Here is a 21,844-nt window from a genome sequence, read left to right on the forward strand (position 1 = left end):
GGGCAAATCCCAACAAATAACTTGGAAAACAAACCACAGCAGTTCCACTCCTGTGCATTTCATCTCAGATCACAGCCTGAATCAGGGAGGGTGATCTTCAACACAGAGGCGGCCGCAGGTTTACAAGAAGCCACTTTCAGTCTTACAAGCTGAGCCTAACCCCAGGGAGGACTCCGATCCAGAGCACCATCAGCTCAGGGCCATGCAGTGCCACATATAAATCATTTGGGGAGTGTAAGCATGTCACAACTACAAAGAGCAGTCAGCATTCATTTATTCCAAAACTATTGGCAGTGGCTGCCCATTTTAGTAACGAACCCAGTTTGTTTCCCCCAACCTGATTAGAAGACCTTGTGTCTGCTGAAGGAGTTGAGGGGTCCACATATAAGCAAGATAGAGGAAAGAGGCTGAACCAAAGTAATTTCAAACAAGTGATGGAAAGCAGTAAAAAACTCTGTGGGAATAAAAAACAACAACCATACTAATGCAGGACCCCAGAGGTGCTCACAGCACAGGATACCAATTGCTCTCATAAAATCTTCTGGAAACTTCTAAGTTCTATTTCTTACTTACATGAATATGAAAAGAGACCCAGCTTACCCTTGGCCAGGCACGATAGTGAATTTTAATCGCTCAATAAGAGTTTGATGGCTCACAGAGAAAAGAGTTTTTGTCACAAGGTTTGATAAAACATCACCCCTGGGACAGCCTGTACATAAACTCCTCACAAGAGTTATGCAACTCCAGGAGACGGCTTTCATGACAACAAATCTATCCAGCATCAGCTGCACAACCCAGCACTTAGGAAGGTTATAACTCTGCATAGTAATAATCTGTTCCTCAAAGTAATGTTCTTAGTGAGGTATGCAAAGGGAAGCAGAGATGTGCTCCTCCCTCTCCTAAATTTTGACTAAAATTATGGTTTTTCAGGAAGAGGACTGAGCGTAAGATTTTTGGCAGCAGTAGGAAACACTTTGCTTCCACAGTAATTACCTCCCCCAAATGACAGCTCAGTGTCATTTCATATCTTTATGATGCCATCTGACAGTCTGGGTTTCTAAGGAAACACCAATATTGGGGGAGCTGGAGGGAAAGGAAGAAAAGGACAGAACCTAAAAATAAGAGTCACACGCCTTTATCACACGGTAAACCCACCTGATAAAAAATTGTAAACAACTCCTCCTTCAACGGTAACATTTACAAGAGGATCATAAGACTCATGCAGGTGGAATCACTTTGCCTTACACAATATTTCACTGAGAGTTAAAAGTATACAATTTCCTAAATCTAAAGGAAAAGAAAACCTATGTTTGGAAAAAGTGTGCTGTTTTATTTCTTAAATTAGTCCCAAATAAATAGAATCATTGCCTTTTTGCACAACTGCAGCCTTAAATGGGACTTTAAGTTTCAAGTGGAACATGAATAGAGGGAGAGGCTTCACCTATTTCAATAGTTGATGGTTTTAATTCTGGAAATGTAGGATTTTATTTATTAACTGAAACAGATGCAGGTAAACAATACTAAATGTGCCCAGAGAAATGCCATCACAGCACAGCTAGGTAAGAGATTTTTAGGTCAAGCTACTGTTGAGTTGAATGAAGTTAAAACATACCACAAGTGATTTTGAAACACTCAAAACCTCTAATTTTTCAAGATGCCATTGTTCACCCAATAGGGCTAAGAAATCAAACAAACCAACCAACTCTAATACACATTAAACATAGTGGCTCATCCATGGGGAAATCAGCAGTACTCTAAAAAAGGACTCAGCCTGGTCTGCCACAGTACAGTGCAGAACACTGAAGACAAATTTAGTCCAGAATAACTCCAAGATAAAGATGACTAGAAGCACTTAAGTATTTCACCATCTCCTCTAATTACATAGCCAACCACAACCAGAGCACAGTTAAGCAGATGATTTCACTGAATGTGACTACTGGGCTTGAGGCTGCACATAAATATTCAGAGTTTTACTCCCAGTCAGTCACTAATATACTCCATGTACAGATCAGGAGGGAAATACTTGTGGAACTGAAGTCAGAACGTTTCAGTGTGTTTTTAAAAACAGCACTGTTGTTCAGGCAGTAACTCCTTTGTTCTGTGCTGCTACCCTTCAGACAGGGATCCAGAGGACACCAACTGAACAGCACATGCACATCCCTGGGAGAGCACAATGATTTAACATGAGAACTCCCTCTGCACCAAGGTTAAAATAGTTCCTACGCTATGTGTATGGGAGAAACAGCCTATAAATAGTAGCTGTAAAACATGAATACATACAGAAATCATTGTTTTCACACATTGTTACCTAAAGGAACTTTAGTCACTAGCTTGTAACCATATAGGAATCACCAAAGTTACTGGCAAATGAGCATCAGTACCCCATACCTGGTTGCTGAGCAGCTGAGAAGTCATCTTCTGCACAGCCCCGAGGCTGAAGCAATAGGAGTGCCCAGGGCTTTCCAATTTGCTTTAATCACTGCCTTCACCTCTTTCAATGCACTGAAAGAGCATTCCAGCGTGCAGAAATTCATTTTAAGCGTTCCTGTGGACCACATGCTATAAAACACTTCATCTAGTATTGAGATAGGTTAAACATTTCCAAATTCAAACAGACATTACATTAGCTGCTATGCTGCAGGCACTTTCCTCCCATTTGTAATGCCACCAGCTGCAGCCTAGGGGATGGGCTTTAATTAGCAGCAAACACACACCTGAAATATAAAGCAGGAAACTAAAGGCACTTTTCTTTCCTTCTTGTTACAGCTATGGCTGTGTCAATTGATGCGTGCTCTCTCTTAGTCTGCTCTTTTCCGAGTTTGATTCATGACAAGAAAACAACAGAAGCAACACACTGTCTGATTTGAGCAGGTCTCCCTGGCCAGTCTAACCTTTCCAAATGCTTTGTTTTCATCGAGTGGCCGTTCCCTTCCTGGCAGGGTGCTGAGGCTGCACAAGGAGGAGCAACAATTGCCGGTTAATCTAATTGCAGAGCGCTGTAAAGGTTGCAGAGATGGAATAGCTTGCCATTTGATATATGATTAGGGGGGAATTAAACTCTTCATTCATGTGACAAAATTTTAATAAGGGCAGCAAATGACTCTAAGAAACAATGCAGAATGCCTGCATTTATTTAAGGATTCTTGGCAAATAAAATGGAAATGAGAGAATGTGGAAAATTTCCTTTCTTTCAATCAAATTATAAAGCCCTCACTGGATTTACAAGTGTTTTTTCATGACACTCCTAGTTATGCTATAGGAATTTACTATGAGAGAACAAGCACCTGCTAAAGAGCAGTTTTAAGGGTAAAGCACCCCAGTGGTGGAGCAGCAGCTGAGACCAAGTGTGTACCTGCAGCTTGGGTCTAACCCTGCCAAGGAGACACTTACTGCTGGGAAGTTGGCTTAAGAGAAAATGCTGACAGCAAACAGAGCAGGTGAACAATTTCTAGCTTTTAAAACAAGTTGCTTTAAAACTGGCCAGGCAACTTGGAAAGTCCACAGAAGCTCTGTATTAAGGCACAGCCTAAAGCAGCAGATCCTAGGGGGACTTCTAAGGGATTTTAAGTCCTCAATGTGTTCCAAGGTATCATCCCAAAGAGAGAATCTGCTCCTTCGGTCACTACAGCAGTGTACAAATATGGGTCTGCTTTATATCAGATTGTTCTATGAACTCCAAATGTGATCTAGATTACACCTTCCAAACAGTTAGCCTGACAGAGGTAGAAGGAGGGCAGCAGTAAATAAGAAATGCTTATAGAGGCTGATATCTGTGGATTTTTGAGTCTATGTTTAGAATTCACATTCTCTTTCAAAGTAAAAAGCAGAGGAGCAATGTAGAAAACACCATGTTCAATCTCTAAATGCTCTTTTTGGAGTAGTCAGAAAAATACATTTTTCTAATTTATGGATTTCATTTTAAATTCCAAAATCATCATCATAATAATAATTTCAGGATATTACTGGGAATGTTTTAGAACAAAATTACACGTGATCCCTTTGCATCCACCCATTTCACTTCCCACTTTCCTAGAAAATGCATTTCTCCTTGTCTCTAAAAATCCCCTCTTCACACAAATAAAGGACTATGATTCCTGCTGACTTGTGGCACATTTCCCATTGGAAGTGTTTCATCTCAGTCTCAGCTGGCTGTCCACAATGGCTGCAAATTGATTTCTTGTAATGGTCAAATATTGTCATTGAAATGCTGGGAAATGCTTTTATTCAATCTTTACAAGTCCTTTAACATGATCTCTTTTTCTGCTTTAACTATTGTTGAAATGTTAGAGGCAATCTTTTATGTATTTATAAGGGTCAAAATCAAGGCATTGCTTTAGGAGAAACCTGCATCCTTTACCCAAGGTAACAAATGTACAAATTAATATTTTTATCTGGAAATTTTTCATCCCAGATTGAAGACTGAGATTCTGGGTAACAGTTTAAGAGTCTGCCTGACTAAGAGTAAAGTAGCAATGGCATAAGTTGAGATTTAAAAATTGTCTAAAATTAAATAGGAAAAAAAGTTATAACAATTTCATATAAGTATTATTAAGTGTAGTAAACACCGTTTATTTATCCATATTCATTCAGGTTTGTCATTGCATGTGGTCAAACTCTCATATCACAATGATATAGAATACAAAGCTAATAATGACATTCTTAGTTAAAGCTATGAGATATAATCATTCAAGTATGAGCACAAAGGTGCTTGGGTAATTTTAGATATATATATATGTTATAGTGACATGGTTAGTGGGCGTGGTGGTGATGGCTCAGGCAGCTGGCATTAATGATCTTAGTGGTCTTTTCCAACCCTAATGATTCTATAATGGTATGAATACTTTAAGATATGTTGAATCCTTCAAGTTAGCACTAATAAAAGCTTTGGTTAAGTCAGCCAGATATTTTGAAAGAGACAGAATGTCAGTGTCTGTGTCTCGTCCCAGTTTGACAAGTTCTTTTTATGCCACTCTGCAGTATTGCACTTGGGATGGGGTGTGGGTATGTGTGCATGTGCATGAATTAGGTCACCATTCACACCACAGATTCCAAAACTGAAGAGAGATGGACATAGATGGCCCACACAGGCCTAACAAAATTTCTCCTTTTAGCTGTAAAATGTTGCTAACCGTTTGTTCATGTTTTATGTAAAACACTAACTTGTCTTTCACTCTTATTTTATTCCCAGTTCTCATCATTTATGTATGCCTAATGTTCTACTCTCAACTTGTGGCTTCATTTCTTACACTGAAAAGCATATTCAGCAAAATCTGTTTTTCCTGAAGCTCTGTCACTATTTGCTGTTAATTTAAGTTCTCTAACCAGATTTTCTCCTGCAGTGACTTTTAGATCTCAAGTTCGATTCCATCATTCCTTCCTTTTACTGCTGAGTATCTGTTTTTGTTTTCTGTCTGTGTTCCTGTCATGGAAGAACCGTTCTTTACCAAGATTGCAGGCAGTAGTTTTGCAAGGGAATGGATTTATCTCTCAAAAATGAGTGCTTTCAAACCCACTGCAAAAGTGAGTGCATCCCTGGCATCTATGCCAGCCCATTGCCACCTTCATCAAGGTCCTGTATTTTGCTAGGGGGAATTTGGGCTAAAACTGTTGCATTGTTGTTTTTTTTCATTGCTGTTGTTTTGTGGGTTTTTATTTGGATCTCAGTAGTCACCCTTCAACATCCAGCTATGAAAATTTTGGCCTCTGCATACCATGTGTGACTCACTGTGGTCCTCCTGCGACTTGGGGCTGGGATCAAGGGTAAATATTCTGTAGAGAACAGCCTGCTCTCTCCAAAGGAAAATGCCTGTAACCACACTCTTGTGAAGCATGCTTATGAGTCCCAGTGAGAAGTCACTTGAGCAGAAAGGAGTTAGCAGGGGATTTATTCATATTCAGGAGCATGAAAAACTAAATCTCTCCCATTTTCTCACTGAGCTAATGGCAGAGTTTAACAGCAGGTCCTTCAGCACTGTTCTGGTAACACATTAATGGAAAGAAGTTCCATACCATCAGGCATTGTCTGTAATCCAAGTCTGAAATGCCAAATTCAAATTTTGTGGAGAATTTTGTACTTGGCTAGCTTACCCCTTACACTTAAGTCTAAATGTGAATGGAAGGAAGAAATAAAAGGTATTTGATTGTGTGCACAATGTTAGCCACCATACCAGTGTTCCTTCTGTGACAGTCTCTATTAGTTACCAGTCAAATATGGTAAGTTACCCTGTGTATAACTAGGCCCCCTGTTCCTCTTTAAGAAACTTATCATAGTGAAAAGAATTTCCTCACTACAGCAGACTCACAGCCACATCACACTAGACCTGCCAGTGGAGAACGACAAATCCATCACATAAAATTGTAAGGCACTCTATTACAGGCAAAAGCAGTCAAAAGATCATCTTTTTAATTTTTCTCTTAGAGGAAAGTAGCCTCTAGCCCAATGCTGGAGGGTGAAATATGCCTGGAAGAATGCATACATCTTCAAAGGAACCAAGAGTAGATCAAGACCCAAAGAGTGTGAGGTATTGCTTTCTGTCCCAATTAAATCTTTTGCCTCAATGCACATAGAGTTTAAATATTACTGGTGCATTGTTTTTTTTAATACATTGGTATTTCTTCCATAGTGACTTGCATGCTTGACAACCAATTGCTCTCATTGTGTTATTAAATGAGTAAATATCAGCAGATAGTTTACTCTCATTGCCTCATCAATTATTTATTGGAATATATAAATTAAGCATATCCCTTTGATTTATTTCTTGCCTGGAACAGCTTACCTGAATCTCCTCACTCAGCTCTTGCGGCAGCCTTCCAAGAAACCCAGTGCTCTGCATTGCCTGCCTGAAATGCTTCACTACTTATTTCTTTTTCTACATTATTTCTTTCTGACAGACCGACCAGCAATTAACATAATATTCTCAGTGAGCATCTAGCCCTCATCAACAGAGCTGCATCTATTCCCTGGGCTGTACTGCAGTGTTTATGTTTGTGCACACAAGACTTGTTTGAAAACTGGTGCGCGTTGAGCAAGGATCCTGTATTGATTGAAACTATATTGTTGAAACTCTGCTTCGCATCTAAGTAGATTCTACAATATCATCTTCTGAAAGACTTGTACCAAAGGCTTTCTCCAGCACCCAAAATATAATTAATAACCTCTTTGCTTATACACCCAACAAGGGCTGTATCAGAAAAGTATTTTGGAAAGACTTGAGGATTTTAATAATGTACATCCTTGTGTATATCTCTTATTAAAATCAAACTCGTTTCATGAGTAGATAATTTTCAGAGACAGCTAGCTCGTGATAATTTCTTAGCCAGCAATATTTATTTTAATGTTGTATTTATTTATTCATTTATTTATTTGGTAGGATAACTAAAAACATGAATATAAAGCTTCTGGGACTTACTTACAGAAGCAGTATAACCTATTATCTCACATCAGACTTCTAAATTCATGTACTCTCTCTGATTCAGTGTTGTTGGGTTGAAGAATTTAATACATATTGTATATTTATTGTACACATAGAGGCCTGGATAGCACACCTGGTATACACGGGGTCTTACTGCCTTTGACAGAATATAAATTATTACTTTGGCTTTAATTTACTACTTTTACTTAATGAATTTCTTACATATATATATATACATAAATGTTTTTTTGAATTAGAGACGTATTTTAACCTAAGAGCAAGTGCTTAGTTTTAATTCATCCAGTAACATATCTGTGAGTGTAATACACTAAAGCAGCCTTAACATATTTAGGTGTTCCAATATAAAGATATTTATTAGGGACTTTATAGACCATCCTTCAAACAAGACGACTTAACAAAATTCTCCCAACTGACAGAAACAATAAACATCCCAAGTTTCTAACTGATGTATGTTAATTTTTAAAGATGATTCTACCTCCCCTTCCCTTGATCATTTCAGTAAATTAATATTGAGTTATACAACTTAATGAGGGAAATTAATTTCCTAAAATTACCTTCCGTGAAGGAAACTAGGCATAAGGTGTATAATCAGTGGGATTTTTTTTTTTCCAGAGGAAAGAGAATCACAGTGAACGGAACAAAGTGGGATGCTGAGATGGAAAAACACTTTATTTTCTTTCCAAAACAATTTTACATAATACTTCTATTTTTAATCTTTCACTGCTTTCAATACATCATCATTTTGAAGAGATAAAGCAATTGCACAAATAAAAATCTTTAGCTCCTTAGGTACCTATTTGGTAACAATTAACAATAAATCTACGGATTACCTATACAGGATTTCTTTCAGGAGCTTTAAATAATCTCAGACATGCTTGTTTCAGTAGGAGTTTTCACATATAGAGCTCAAATGTGATACATTCTGCTCCTCCTGTATTACTAATAACTCTTCATAAATGCAGAATTTTCTGGTTTCTTTCTAGAAGGCACTTCCAAATCCAGGATTAAAGCATTAATATTGATAGCCAGAATATGACCCTATTGCATTAAATTCCTGAAGCATCTTTCTACAGTCAGGAAAAGCAATTTTACTCCTTTGGAGATAAAGAAAAAAAAAAAAAAAAAGGAAGCCAGTCTCATACTAAACAAAACAAAAAGCCCCAAACCCAGTTGAACATCTTCACCACTGGAAAAGTCTCTTTGCCTTCCTTCCTGATGAGGAAATGGGAGCATTACACAGGAGGAGACCTCCTTGCCTACCATCAGCATCCATTCAGCACTACAACATCCACTGAAAGGCAGTGGCACATTCCCCACCTTGCCACCATTTGCATGTACCACAGGCTCCGAGTGATCAGGAATTCCAGTCACCTTCCCCTGGTGGAATGGTACACACCATCCTCCTGCAGCAGGACTTCGGCACGTTCCTGAAACGGCACGGCGATTGCAATAGCACATTGCGTTAGTTTTACCAGTTAATGAAAGACCTAAGGCAATCTAATTCAAGCTCTTTTCTGGGGAAGCATGCCAGCTATATTCCCAGGCCAATTATTGCTTTCACAAAGTGCTCTAAATCTGTCAACAGGCAAAAGTGTGAACTACAGTATAATAACTGAGTTGAGAAGGTGACCCAGTTGTTGCAAGAGGAGCACTGCTGCTTGCCGTGGGAGCAATGAATGTTGGCTCACAGCACCAGTGTGTGATTAAGTGACACACTTACATACTGTGAGCACTCACCAACAAGCTTGTACTCTTAAAAAAAAAAAAAGAAAGCTATACAAACTATGCAGTTTGATAGTAAATGAGTACTTATTTCTACACATCGATATGACAAACAGTTTGCAGGCTGACATGGGAACACCCAAGAAGGCTCAAGTAACATAGTGCTGCTGTGAGCATGATCAAAGGCACTTAATAGATTTTTAGCTACAGAATAAACAGCATCTTGCTATACATGATTTATTTTTCTAAAATACAAGTTAATAAAGGAAGTTACTGAAATGAAATCAATTTCCTAATAATCTAAGGCTTGTGTCTACCTCAAACATTGAAAATTATTGCTGGGTGGAGAGCTTTTGAGAAATAGAGGAAACAACAAAGCTTTGCAATGTATCCTTTGTTTCAATGTCATAAGGGCCAACACTTGAGAAATTACCCACCTGTCCCACCTTTAATATAATGGATTTCTTTCCTCCAGCCATACGTGCTGTAATTAAAAGGCACATAACATCGCCTTAACCCCATGAGGGTTGCTGGCAGGCACTCAACAAGTGCAAGTGCTTTGGCTGTGCTGAGTTCCTCTGAGAGCCATTGATTCTGAGCTAAGTCTGGACAGCTTGAGCCACTTCTCCAAAAATAGCCATGATCTGCAAGGGCTGAAAGCTTTTTCAGCTTGTCAGTGTTCCTGAGCTTTGGTTCCAGCAGGATACGGGGCTGGGTGCTGACCCACCATGGCTACAGCTTGGCAATTCAGAAGTTGTTCTGAGGATGCTACCAGCAGAGCAGAACAGTGAGGCAAAGCCCCAACAAGTGAGTCACACTTCACGGACACAGTTGAGCATGAGGCTGAACTGGAGAAGATTTAATAGCCACGTGAACTGAAATGACAGGATTTGATGTTGAATGTCAACCTAATTATGCGAATAAATCATGTCTAGCTGTACAGTTATTAGCCAAGTTAATTCATTATTTGCTTAAAAATAACATTAAAATTTAACCAATAAAATCTTTTATTGCTGGCTGGTCTTATTTTATTCCTAGTCTAAATGTTAACACTGTTAAGAAACCTTAAAGGAAAAAAAAATCAGAAAATTACCTTCAGAATAATAAACCATCTTTCATCATTTAGTACATTTCATCACATTATCCAATATAGATTTAGGTATCATTTACACAATGAAATATTACTACTTCTTACAGTGTCCCAGAGGACTTCCAGTTGAATAAAACATTATTTTTCACTAAAAAAAAAGGGGGGGGAGGGTGGGGAGGGGCTTTAATTAAAGGTGAAAAAATATCTGAAGGCAGTAAGTCTCCCCATATACTTTCTGTTTACATATCAAAGCTGCTGACTATGCCAGAAATGATTTCATTTCTTCCAGACAAAGTGCCTTGGGCTTGTTTCCTTGCTGATTCTGCCTTCAGTGTTTGGTGATTGCTGAAGGACATGAGAAGAAGTCTGGGGGGTTGAGAAAGGCAGAGGGACACAGCAGACTGAAGGCAGAAGGAGGAAATGACAGAAGGGAAAGCAAGGAAATAGTTTCAAACTAAAAGATTGGATATGAAGAAAAAGTTTTTGTCAGTAAGAGTAATGAAGCACTGGAACAGGCTGCCCAGGGAGCTTGTGGGTGCTCATTTTTGGAGACACCAAAGGGTCTCGATGTGGCTCTGAGCATCTAATTGAGCTGTGAGTGTCCCTGTTCATTGCAAGGTGTTGGACCAGACAGCCCTTAAAAGTCCCTTTCATACTATCATTCTATTACAGCAAATGAAAAAGCAACCAGAAAATTAAGACTTCCAAACCAGGTCCACGCAGATTCTCCATTCAGTTTTGACGATGGCAATGATCACTGGTAAGGAAACCAGTGTTTTTTGTAATTAAACTGGTAAAATAAACCAAAAGATATGGAAAAGCAAGGAAAGAAAAATAAAGATGCATGAAGACTAAAGAGCCAAGATGAGTCGAGTTGCTGAGCTGGAGCTCAGAGTAGTAGGGTGGATTTTGATTCAGCTGTCAGTCGTCTGTATGATCCCCTTACTTAGAAACGAGCAGAGCTTTTCGATTGCCCACCAGACGATAAATAAGCCGTGCCTCCAAACAAGTTAAAGTCTGAACTCTTCAGATTTTATTAGTGATTGAATAGCTCCAGGTGTTTCTAAGCAAAAATCAATAGAGAGATTAGCTGCAACAGTCTGCTGAGAGATTACGGGCGAGACTTTGTCAGAAAGATAACCAGCAGACTCAGGGACAAAGCAATGCCCCCTGTGCTAAGTCTTTACAAGGAGGAATCATCTCACCTTTGAACCTGCAGTTTCCACACCACACGATCCCAAAGGGGATTTTTGTATACTTCCATGGCAAACACTCATGCTGTTAATGCATGAAGTACTTCCACGGATGGCAGAAGTCATTGCCTGCCATTTAATTTTATTTAAATATTAATGCTTGTCTTTCACTTGTGTGTTAGTCAGTGGCCCATGATAGGAAGTATAATTCATTCTATATTTTGAAAGTATATTACAGGGTTTTAAAATATATTTTTGAACAGTTTACAGTAATACCCCTCTTTTCAGATGAAAGTTTTGAATATTTCTAATGATATCCGAAAACACAAAAAAAGGATTATTAACATGTACAGATGAACATTTTGTGCTATCTTCCTTTTTTTGGGGTCACCTCTGCTATCTCATTGCTGTGCTGGACCCTGGTGCTTCCAGCAGCCCTTTGCAAGAAACCATCATTCCTTCTCTAGTCGTGGCTGCTGGGTCTGCAAGGCTGGCGGCTGGTAGAAGCAGAAATGAGATTAATTGGGGCTGTCAGTACAGCGGCTGGTGGACAAGCGTCCACACACACAGACAACATCAGCAAGGAAAACAAGGCAGAGGATGGACTGAAATAATTAATTTGAAAGTACGCAAATATTTGAAGGGAAGTTTGAGGCATAACCAAAACAGTAAAACTGGGGTAGAGTTTACTAATAACTCATTCATTATGATGAAATTCAAATGGTCATAAAGTAACAGTCTTACTTTGGGAACTGAAAATATAATTTGTAAACTGATTGCTTCCAAAAATGAATTTTTAAAATTTAATATAAGAAAGCTGTCATTCTGCTCTTTCATTTCTCCTCACTCTTACACACTTTTAAAACAAAACATAGAACATTTACTGATAATTTATTCAGACTCATAAAATATTTCTCTGCTTGTTAAATGTAACAGAACTGGACCTTTAATTTATCTCTACCAGGAACTACTTCAGGACAGGGAATTTCTAGGAATATTTCCAAAACAGTCTTTCCATTAGACGAAAAGAAAATTCATAGAGCTGCCGCAATTTTTGCCCTCGGTGTAAGCCATTTGATTTAATATTTACCATTAGCATTACTGTTAAAACTTCTAGGTTAAATTAAGATTTCAAATAAAATTTATCATGTGGTCCACACAGAAGTATGTGAGCCTTCCAGTCCAGCAAGAAGGGCACAGACCCTGTATACAGACACTGAGCAAATCTGAAGAGTTGCATGAATTTACTTATATGTCACCAACATCTTGTTGCTCAGTCTATGGATGGGCTCTAGCTGAACCCCTCCAATTTGAAGCAATTGTTTGAATAGGTAAAATGGAGATAACCAGTTCTCCCTCATGCTAATAATCTCAGAGAGCTCACTTTATCAGGCATTTAAAAATGAAATCTTGGATCTTAGTAGGACCAGGATTTGACAACCAGCAGATACAAAGTGATACTAACTACCTGCTCCTGCCCAAGCGCAGCTCACTTGCTCCTTCCTGGCGCCCTGGCTCAGCAGAGCAGACCAAGGGGTGATGCCATCTTATGAGAATGCCTTCCTCAGCCCTGCATGAAACAGGCAAGGAGCCTTGCTGCAGAAATGCCTACACAGCATCTTCATGAGTAACATTACAACCTCTAGAGCTGGGATCTGCTGAACCGTGTTGCTCATGCAGAGGCAGCTTCGAAACCACAGCGTGACTCTGCATTCCTCATGCAGCTCCATCCCCAGTGGCTGTGTGGTTGTTTTCTGCTGTGCAAGGCCCTTCCTGTGCTGCAGTGACCTACTTTTATGCTCTGGTTAGAGAAAGTTGAAAAAAAAAGAAGAAAAAAATTAAGCAGACAAAACCCCCCAAACCCCTCAACAACAAAGAAACAAGTGACTACTTCTTAACTTGTTCTTTAACATTCTTAAGCTCTTACAGAAAATAACTAAGACTCAAATCCTGTAATTCATCCTTATATACCTAAGGCAATAAAATATGCATTTTTCTATGTTGGATTTTTGCCTCAAATATCTTTGTAATAGTCTTATCCAAATGATGAAATCCAAAAGCTATTTTTCTTTTTTTTCAGCATAAGATACTTTCCACTATTGTAAACAAAGATTTAAGAAACAAAGATTTCATTTTAAGATCTACAGCAAATAGGACTTATATTTGAATATTTACATTTGAATATTAGGGACTTTGAATAATCTGTCTGTGAAAGACAAACAAATCAAGGCTTCAGAACAGTGAGAACATAGTTTTAATCATGTTTTCTAAGAGAAAAGGCATAAACTCTAAAATGTAGGTTGTGACTTCTGTTCTGTGAATTGTCATCACAATTGCAAAGTAAGACGGTCTGACAAATACTGGGGCGTTTAAAGGAAACATTAAAAATACCTAAAGGTATTACAAAATGCCAGGATAAAGTGATGGCTTATGGCACAGTATACTCCAGAGAATAAAGGAAGATATAATCTTTTAGATGAGTCCCACTGTCACAGTCCATGTCCCCACTGGGTAACGTCTGCAGTAGCAGAGACCTGAGTCAGCAAGCTCAGATTAGGTAGAAAGAAAATTATAGTACATAGTACTAGTAGTAAACTATTTATTAAGAGAGCATTTATTTGTTTGAATTCAAAACAATCTTGGCCATCCAATGAGATGGTTCATCCACCACGATACCAGTATTGCTCTGCAATGTGCCCCATGTGGCACAGATCATAGCAGTATGGAACTTTATTGGTTATAGAGGCTTTGCAACCATGTAAGAGAACAGTCTGATCTAAATAACAGTGCAGCGGGAATGCTATCTACCACAGGACATCTGGATTATCATTGCATGGTAGCATTTCATACTGCTTTAGAATCATAGAATCATTAGGTTGGCAACAAACCATCAACCTCTGAAACAATCAAGTGCAACCCCAACCCATCCCATCATACCCAATGACCATGTCTCTCAGTGCCACATGCCCACAGTTCCTGAACACCTCCAGGGACAATGAGTCCACAAGTTTCCACCATATAAGTGCTGACCAGGTTAGTGGGGATGATTTTCAGAGAGCGATTGGTACAGTATGTCTACTCTTCAGCATCTGTTCTGTGATTGGTATTTTATGGCAATTCTTACTGCATCACCCAATTACCCAATTATAAAGAAAGGAAACTGTCAATAGCTACAGCCCCACTGTCTAGGCAGTCTCCACACTGTAGACTGAAAATAAAGATATCAGATATCTTACTTCACAATTTACTAACAAAACCTCAGGAGTTTAACATGAGGAAATATTTTAGGAAACTAAGGACAAAGAAAGTATGCAAAACTCCAGATATTTCTGTTACTGTCAGTCACAATTAGAGAAGCAGATGTAAAGACGTTGACAAATCCTACCTCAGAGAAATCCATTGTGTTCCAGGAGAAACAATACCCAGCAATCAGAAAATTTGTTTGACATTATTCAGTGAAGAAAAGGACATTTACAAAGGGATTCATAGGAATTAGAACAGAAATCCAAAAATCAAATAGAATTTGATGATAAGGCTCCTATCTATAACTTACAGAATGCTCCCCCACTTTAAGTATATTAGAATACATTATATAAGGAGATATGACAGATTGCCTATAATCTGTTTAAATACAGTGCCACAAGCTCTGTTCATGGACTACAGACGTGAAAAATTAGGTGTCTTGCAAGCAAAGTTCCTATGTAATTCCACTATGTAATTGAAGCCTGAATATGAAATAGCTTTTGATTTATTCTTTTTCTCTTTTTATACTGTTTTCATCCTTAATGTTAACTTCTAACCTAAAATTTCTTGACAGTGGATTTTGTCATTCACAGACATTTTGCTCAACTATCCTTTCAGGAAACATCTTCAACTTGAACATGCCCCACTGTCGTTTTAATGCATTTCCAACATTCCCTGAAAGCACAGTGAATTGGTCCACTGATTTCAATAGTCTTCAGATCAGACCCATGAGACTAGTAGATAAATGCATTACATACTCCAGAATGAACAGTTAGAAAGAAATTGCTTTAAGATTAATGTATTTGTAACTGTTGTTTCCACAGTGAGTCTTTTCAAGAAAGTGAATATATATGGAGAGCTTTGTACCACGCATGTGATCATATGTGGTCCAAACAAGGGAGCTGATGAGCAGCATTCCCATTAAATGGCAATAGCATTTAAAATACAACTGAAAGCATTGCATAAATATTTTCAGGAAGTAGAGTTGCTATAATAAAACAACACATTTAGAGATCTTAATGGAGGAACTTTTAAGTGTTGCTACCTTGCTTCTGGCATTTAGCTTCCAAATCAGCCATCTTCCTTATCCAAGTTACTTTCTAATTCTTTAATCTGATTTATTAACATTTGTTTCCCCCACAACCCTCGGCTCCTATTGTCTGCATGTTTATCACGTGAAGTCTATATAGTCACCAATTAATGAGCAAACAGATGGGTCACTAAATCCTTCATTTTCATTGTTTGACCAAGAACTTTAAAATACAGACCCATGTCCTTGTTTACCATGCCTACATGTGATCTGTCGATTAAATATGTTCACATGTAATTAAAGCTCTGCAGTGATCCAGCCTCCTGAGTTCACTTCTGTTCCACATTCAGGGTGTTTCAACAGCTTATTGCCCTCAGACTGCAGCAGCCCATTTCTCCCCTAGTTGTTGAAGGGGATCCAGCGAGGAGATTTAACTCGGCCAATTACAACAGCACCACTTCAGGACTGTAACAAGTGTGTGGTTCTCAGGGGAATTTTGTCACCCCCTCTCACTATTCAGAAATGGGAATTGAGCATTTATTTCTTTATCTTTCTATAGAGAAAGGAAAGGCAGAAGGACACCCAGCTAATGAGGTGGCAGCAGTGGCATCAACATCTGCAAAAAAAGCCTACAGGCAACCAGGTGCACACATCAGGAGGACATCATTCCTTTCTGCTGCATTTCACTTCTTAGCTGATGACAGCACAAGGGCCAGCTAAAGAAACTGGTCTTTTCTGCATTATTTAAATACCGCCTTCACATACCCTCAGCATCCACACACATAAGCCCAAGAGCCTGATCTGCAGTCAAAGCCTTGCCTCCCAAGGTAAAGGTAAACCCTAACTGCTATTCATTACAGCCCTGAGTTTAAACCAAACATTTAACTGTTTGTGCTTGGCCCAGATTTTTTAAAATGTGGAAGCGTAAATCTACATGTGCTCAATGCTCAGATGTTTTATTCAAGGGATAAATGCCTTCAATAAATATTCATGCTCCAGTGTACATTCTGAAATATCCCATCTCAGTCAAATGACTGTAAGCATTAGTTTTACGTTACTGATGCTAATTTTTAGCCCCAAGTAAAAATCTTAATTGCACTCATGCAATTTCACTATATTTATTCTGGTTACAGAGGGTCAGAAGTGATAAAAATTCAATTACTCTTTCTGATGTGTGACAACAATTTTGTGTCTCTTCATGTTTTTCCACTGGTTCTTCTCAAAGAGACCTCACCATTATTAGCACTTTGATTAGAGGTTTTCATCCTCAAATACTATTAAGCATTTGCATTTGGTAGACAAATTGCAGTTCCCTCATCCATCCAGTGTCTGGCAATGGAAGCAGAGTGAACTGACTGCAGCCCTGCCTTCAGGTGGGGATTTGTGAAAGGATGGATGGATTTATTCTTCACCCACCCACCATCAATATTTCCCCACTAAACCATACACCTTAGCACAACATCTAAATGCTTTTTGAACACCTGTGACAGTGACTCCACCAGCTCCCTGTACAGCCCATTTCAGTCCCTGTTCAGTACCCATCTCAATTAAACAGTCCTAGATTGCCTTACCTGGAAGCATGTGTCTTTCAAGTGGGTCCTCTCAATGCATTTGCCCATGCAGTTGAGGTGGGACACAGCCCAAGGTGATTCCTTCACAGGAAAACCAGAGCTAGATATTAGAAAGAAAGAAAGAAAGGAAGGAAGAAAGTCATGCTAGAGTTTTTCAGATCCGCCCTCAAGTTCTGTCTGAAAGCTCACGTGCTTTTGCCATTTTTAACCAGCGTAATTCAAAATGAGTCCGTATTTTTCTGTTTTGTGCAGAAAACATTGCCACCTTGGGAAACTCCTGTTTGCAGTGGCAGTACATCACGAGCAGCTTTAATGCATGGACACAACTCTACATTCTGATTACAATTTATGCCAGCTTTCCATCCACGCATGCCTTTTCACAGCACAACAACAATGCTTTAGTTCATTTGTCTGTGTAAAGCAGATGCCACAAATCTGCCCACAGCAAGGTCAGAAAGCCTCAAAATTGGGAAATGCAAATACCTCAATAGATACAAAACAACACATCTCTGACTTTCCAGGTGCAATTCTACCTCTAATCATGAAGATTGCCCCCAGACAACCAGACCTCCTGCTGAAGTGCATGCTCTGGATTTATAGCTAGTAAAAAGGAAAAGGCAACTTAAAACCAGCGCAGAGGTTGCCCTGTTCCTCACTCACACCCGTCTAATTGAGGCTGAATGACACAGGCAGGCTTAAGGGAATACAGTTTGGACCATGTTAATGGCTGCCCTAATACAGATGTTTCTCAATGGCAACAAATTTGAATTTACAAGATCTTGAACTTTTTTGATTCGAGTTAGCAGAAGATTTAAGACTTTACTTTTCTCCTACAACCAGAACCAAGAATGCATATTATTCATACTCGTGCATCAAGTATTTTCAAGGGACAAGCTTTACAGCTTGTACAGTCAGGCAGCGCAAGGTGACTCAGCTGGCAGATCACAAATAAGGAGCAGAGCACAAAAAGCAAATGGTTATGGAAAATTTATTCTGATCAATATAAGCACTTAAATATTTACCCAAGACTGTGTGGGGCAGTTGATAGAATACAAGGAAGGGATGCCACTGAAGTTACTACTGCAAACTTAGAGAGCAGTTCTGGCTTTGGTGGCCTCTGCAAAGCCCTGACAATGTGAAGAAGCTCTTCCTTAAGAATACAACATTGAGCTTGAATGTAAAAAAAATAATTAAAAAAAAGCATGCTGATTTTGATTCATAATGCACGTATTGCACTCTCATCTTGTTGCTTTCCAACAAAGCCACTGTTTGCGTACATATGAAAGCTGTGACTTAAATATCCAAGGTGAACAAAGGCAAAGTGGAGTATTTACATTGTTGGAGTAACAGACACAGTCTGATGAAGAATGCTTAAACTTGAAAGAGAATTTCCTAGGAAGAGCTACGGATTTTTTCTCTTTTTGGCACTGAACTTCACAGGAGATGATAGACATTGCAAGGGAAGAAGGAATAGTATCGTAAATAAAACTTACAGACGAGAAAAATAATACCAAGTGCTTTGTTTTACATGTGAGTTATTAAAATTAACAAACCCTTGCAGTTTCTTTCCTTCCTATTAGTATATTATTGCAAAGTAAACTTCATCATCTGAGGCAAACAACATCAGCTCCTTCCATGAGGCCAGATACAAAATGAGTGTTAAGCCCTTCAAGCAAAAGAGCCACAGATTTCCCATGGGTTTCCAGCCCCACTAATCTCCCTGCTGTTCCTACTCTTTCATATCTTTCATATCTTTGACTTGGTGACAACGGAAAGCTTGCAAGGCTCTGAAGTACTGTCATTAAAATACCAGATTATAAGGACAAAGCTCAGCATCACCTTGTCCTTAATGGTATCTGATCAAAAGAGTTTCTTAAAAATTCAAGCTTGAGAACTGTACTCCAACACAAGAGAGAAATCTCACTTCTAGTTATTTCAGCTTCTTTGGACTTCAAACATATGCAGGTTTTACTTTCAGTGGCTTCACACGGTAACATTTGGGAATCACCACACTGAAAGCCTCCCTATCTGCAGTTATCAGGCAACTGGAAAATACCAAAGATAAATTATTATTAATACACCTTTTTTTTTCTTACTTATTACCACTGTGCTTTATATTAATACTATTTCTAACTGGACTATGCAGCTGTTGCATTTGATAGGTTTGTACCTCAGAAACTCTTCTTTTTTCTTTGGGTTAATGGAAAGCATCACATAAAACAATCTGGGGGAAGTATTACTTTGGGTCATTTGGTGCCAGAGCAATAAATTAATAATGCAGTGGAAAGGGCTGCCTGTGGAAGAGGTGGAGTCACCATCCCTGGAGGTTTCCAAGAAAAGAGTAGATATGGCACTTAGGTCCATGTCTCAGTGGACATGGTGATGATAGGCTGACAGTTGGACTAGATGATCCTAGAACTCTTTTCCAACCTTAATAATGCTTTGATTCTGTAAAATTGCAGTGGAGTAAATGAGCCCTACAGACATGAAATGCAACCTGAGGAAAAGCATAATAATAACATATTTAGTGACAAAATTCTATCCCTCTCCCTACTGCCATAAAAGGCCAGAACTAAGCAAGAGACCTTGATGTCATGCTGCCTGTACATGTAGTGCTCCTTCACTTACCAAAGATAAGCATTTGCACTGGCCTCAAACTGCAACCCCAGTCTTTGGTAGCTTGGGAGCAATATACGAGAGGGAGGAGAAAGCTTGGACAATTTTGGAACTCAGTCAGAGGACCTGCAATGACACATGCTCAACACTGTCCCATCATCTTGTAAGCAACTGACATTAATCTGTGATCTGTCCCCATGGTACAGAATCAACACTATGGATATATTCAGGCAAAAGATTATGGCTCCTGCCTGGGGGGGCAGAGTGTTATTTTAATTTGAGGGGGGAGCACAGAGAAAGGCTGCAGACAGCCTCCTCATTACTGCTAATGAGGGAGCAAGCACACTCATTGGGCCTCTGGATTGCATTGCACTCCAGAGCCAAATTCACAAAAGAAAGAGAAGGTCAGAGGTAAGTGTTCTGCATGGCAATGGCTGCATTAAATGACCTGGGAAATTCTCCCTCACCGTGGAGCACTCATCCTGAAGGAGGTTGGCAGCACTTTCATTCGCTTTGTTCCAGCTCATGCTCCTCAGTCCTTTGCATAAATGACACTACTGTTATGTGCTGTTATGTTAAATTCAATTTACTGGGAAAGGCAGATAAGGTCAGCTACAGTTACATCGTTAACTACCAACAAATTAACATCCTGTGTCCATAAAGAGCTGGCAGTGGGGGAAAGGACTAAATGTCTTCAGTTAATTTGTAAAAACAAAGCATAAGTTTCCATTTCAATATCAACTCATAGAAGAATGAATATCCTTTGATGTTAGCATCAAAAAACTTTCTCCACTGATATCTTCGGCTGCAATTCACGTTTGCCAAAAGCCAATCAATGGTCTTTATTAAAATGATTTCACATCAGTTGAAGGCAAGGAAGATAAGAGAGTAAAAGGCTGGCAACCTAGCTCTCCTGCCTCTTGCAGGATGTACTGGGAGCAACTTCTTGAACCATCGAGTAATGTTTTATAACTTCCAAGATTATATTACTTCTGCTTGTCAGTCATAAGTACGGGGAAAAAATGAGAGCACTAGTAAATAGAGATAACAGATTTACAGGGAGATGCAGTCAACATATGCACAGGGTATGAAATACTGTATCTGTGTATACTAATATTTCAGAAAAGGCTTTTTAGGGATTTTAATGGTGTCGCTAAGTATTATTTAGTAGCCTGTCCCTGAGTTTTCTACTTGCTTGTTTGTTGTTGTTTGTTTTTCTAACATCTCTTCCCCTCAGGCTATTCCTCCTTTAGGTTGTCTATTAATAGAATATATCAGACTAAAAAGCCACATGTCCTTCTCCTCTCAGTGCACCATTTTCTTCCTACCTGGACATTATATTCCAAAATGTTTTGGAAACGGACAATCAAATATTTGCAGCTCTGCTATTTTTCTCAATCTTAGTTACAAAATCTTTACTTAAAAAGTAGAATTTTCAAAAGTCCTCACCTTTGGGGATTCACAATGCTCCTTTACTTCTGGACATCTCTTTAGATATCTTCCAGTGGAAGAACTCTATAAAGAACAAAAACTTACTGTCAGTAGGTTTTGAAGGTCCCCAAAAAGCAACCTGCAGGCTCCCAGGGAATAACAAATCACTTTTTGAAAATGATTTAATACTTTCCCAAGTATAACTAAGATTTCTATGAATTTTATTTATATAAAAACCATCAGTATATTGTTACCAAATAGCATTTAACACAACTACATACTATTCCACTGATTACTGCACATAGTTTTCTTTGTGAAGGAGAAATCAATCCAGTTGGAAAAGACCTCTAAGATCACCAAGTCCAACCCTACCCATCCCCAGTGACCATGTTGCTCTCCTGAACAGTCTTTGAGGCATACACTGCATGTGAAGAGCTGAAAATGCCTCTGCTGTGAATCAGTGCCTCTCAGGCACAAAACGATATATTGTCACAGGATAATATCTTTTTTCTTTT

General features: G+C 38.9%; 1 long non-coding RNA gene across 5 annotated transcripts in view; it reads right to left on the minus strand.

Moving 5' to 3' along the window:
• Nucleotides 1-7,923: 7,923 nt before the first annotated feature.
• LOC107318434 (uncharacterized) overlaps nt 7,924-21,844 on the minus strand; it is a 55,109-nt gene continuing 41,188 nt past the window's right edge. For 2 of the 5 annotated variants that reach the window (XR_014933622.1, XR_014933619.1), the window contains 2 exons: nt 21,348-21,413; nt 7,924-17,382 (listed from right to left, as the gene is read on the minus strand). This is a non-coding gene — a long non-coding RNA (uncharacterized LOC107318434). The remainder of the gene's footprint in view (nt 17,383-21,347; nt 21,414-21,844) is intronic. The other 3 variants (XR_014933623.1, XR_014933621.1, XR_014933620.1) reach the window with 3 other exon arrangements.

Source organism: Coturnix japonica, chromosome 12 (genome assembly GCF_054131305.1).
Source record: "Coturnix japonica strain WE chromosome 12, WE-NBRP24, whole genome shotgun sequence".
Taxonomy (NCBI): Eukaryota; Metazoa; Chordata; class Aves; order Galliformes; family Phasianidae; genus Coturnix; species Coturnix japonica.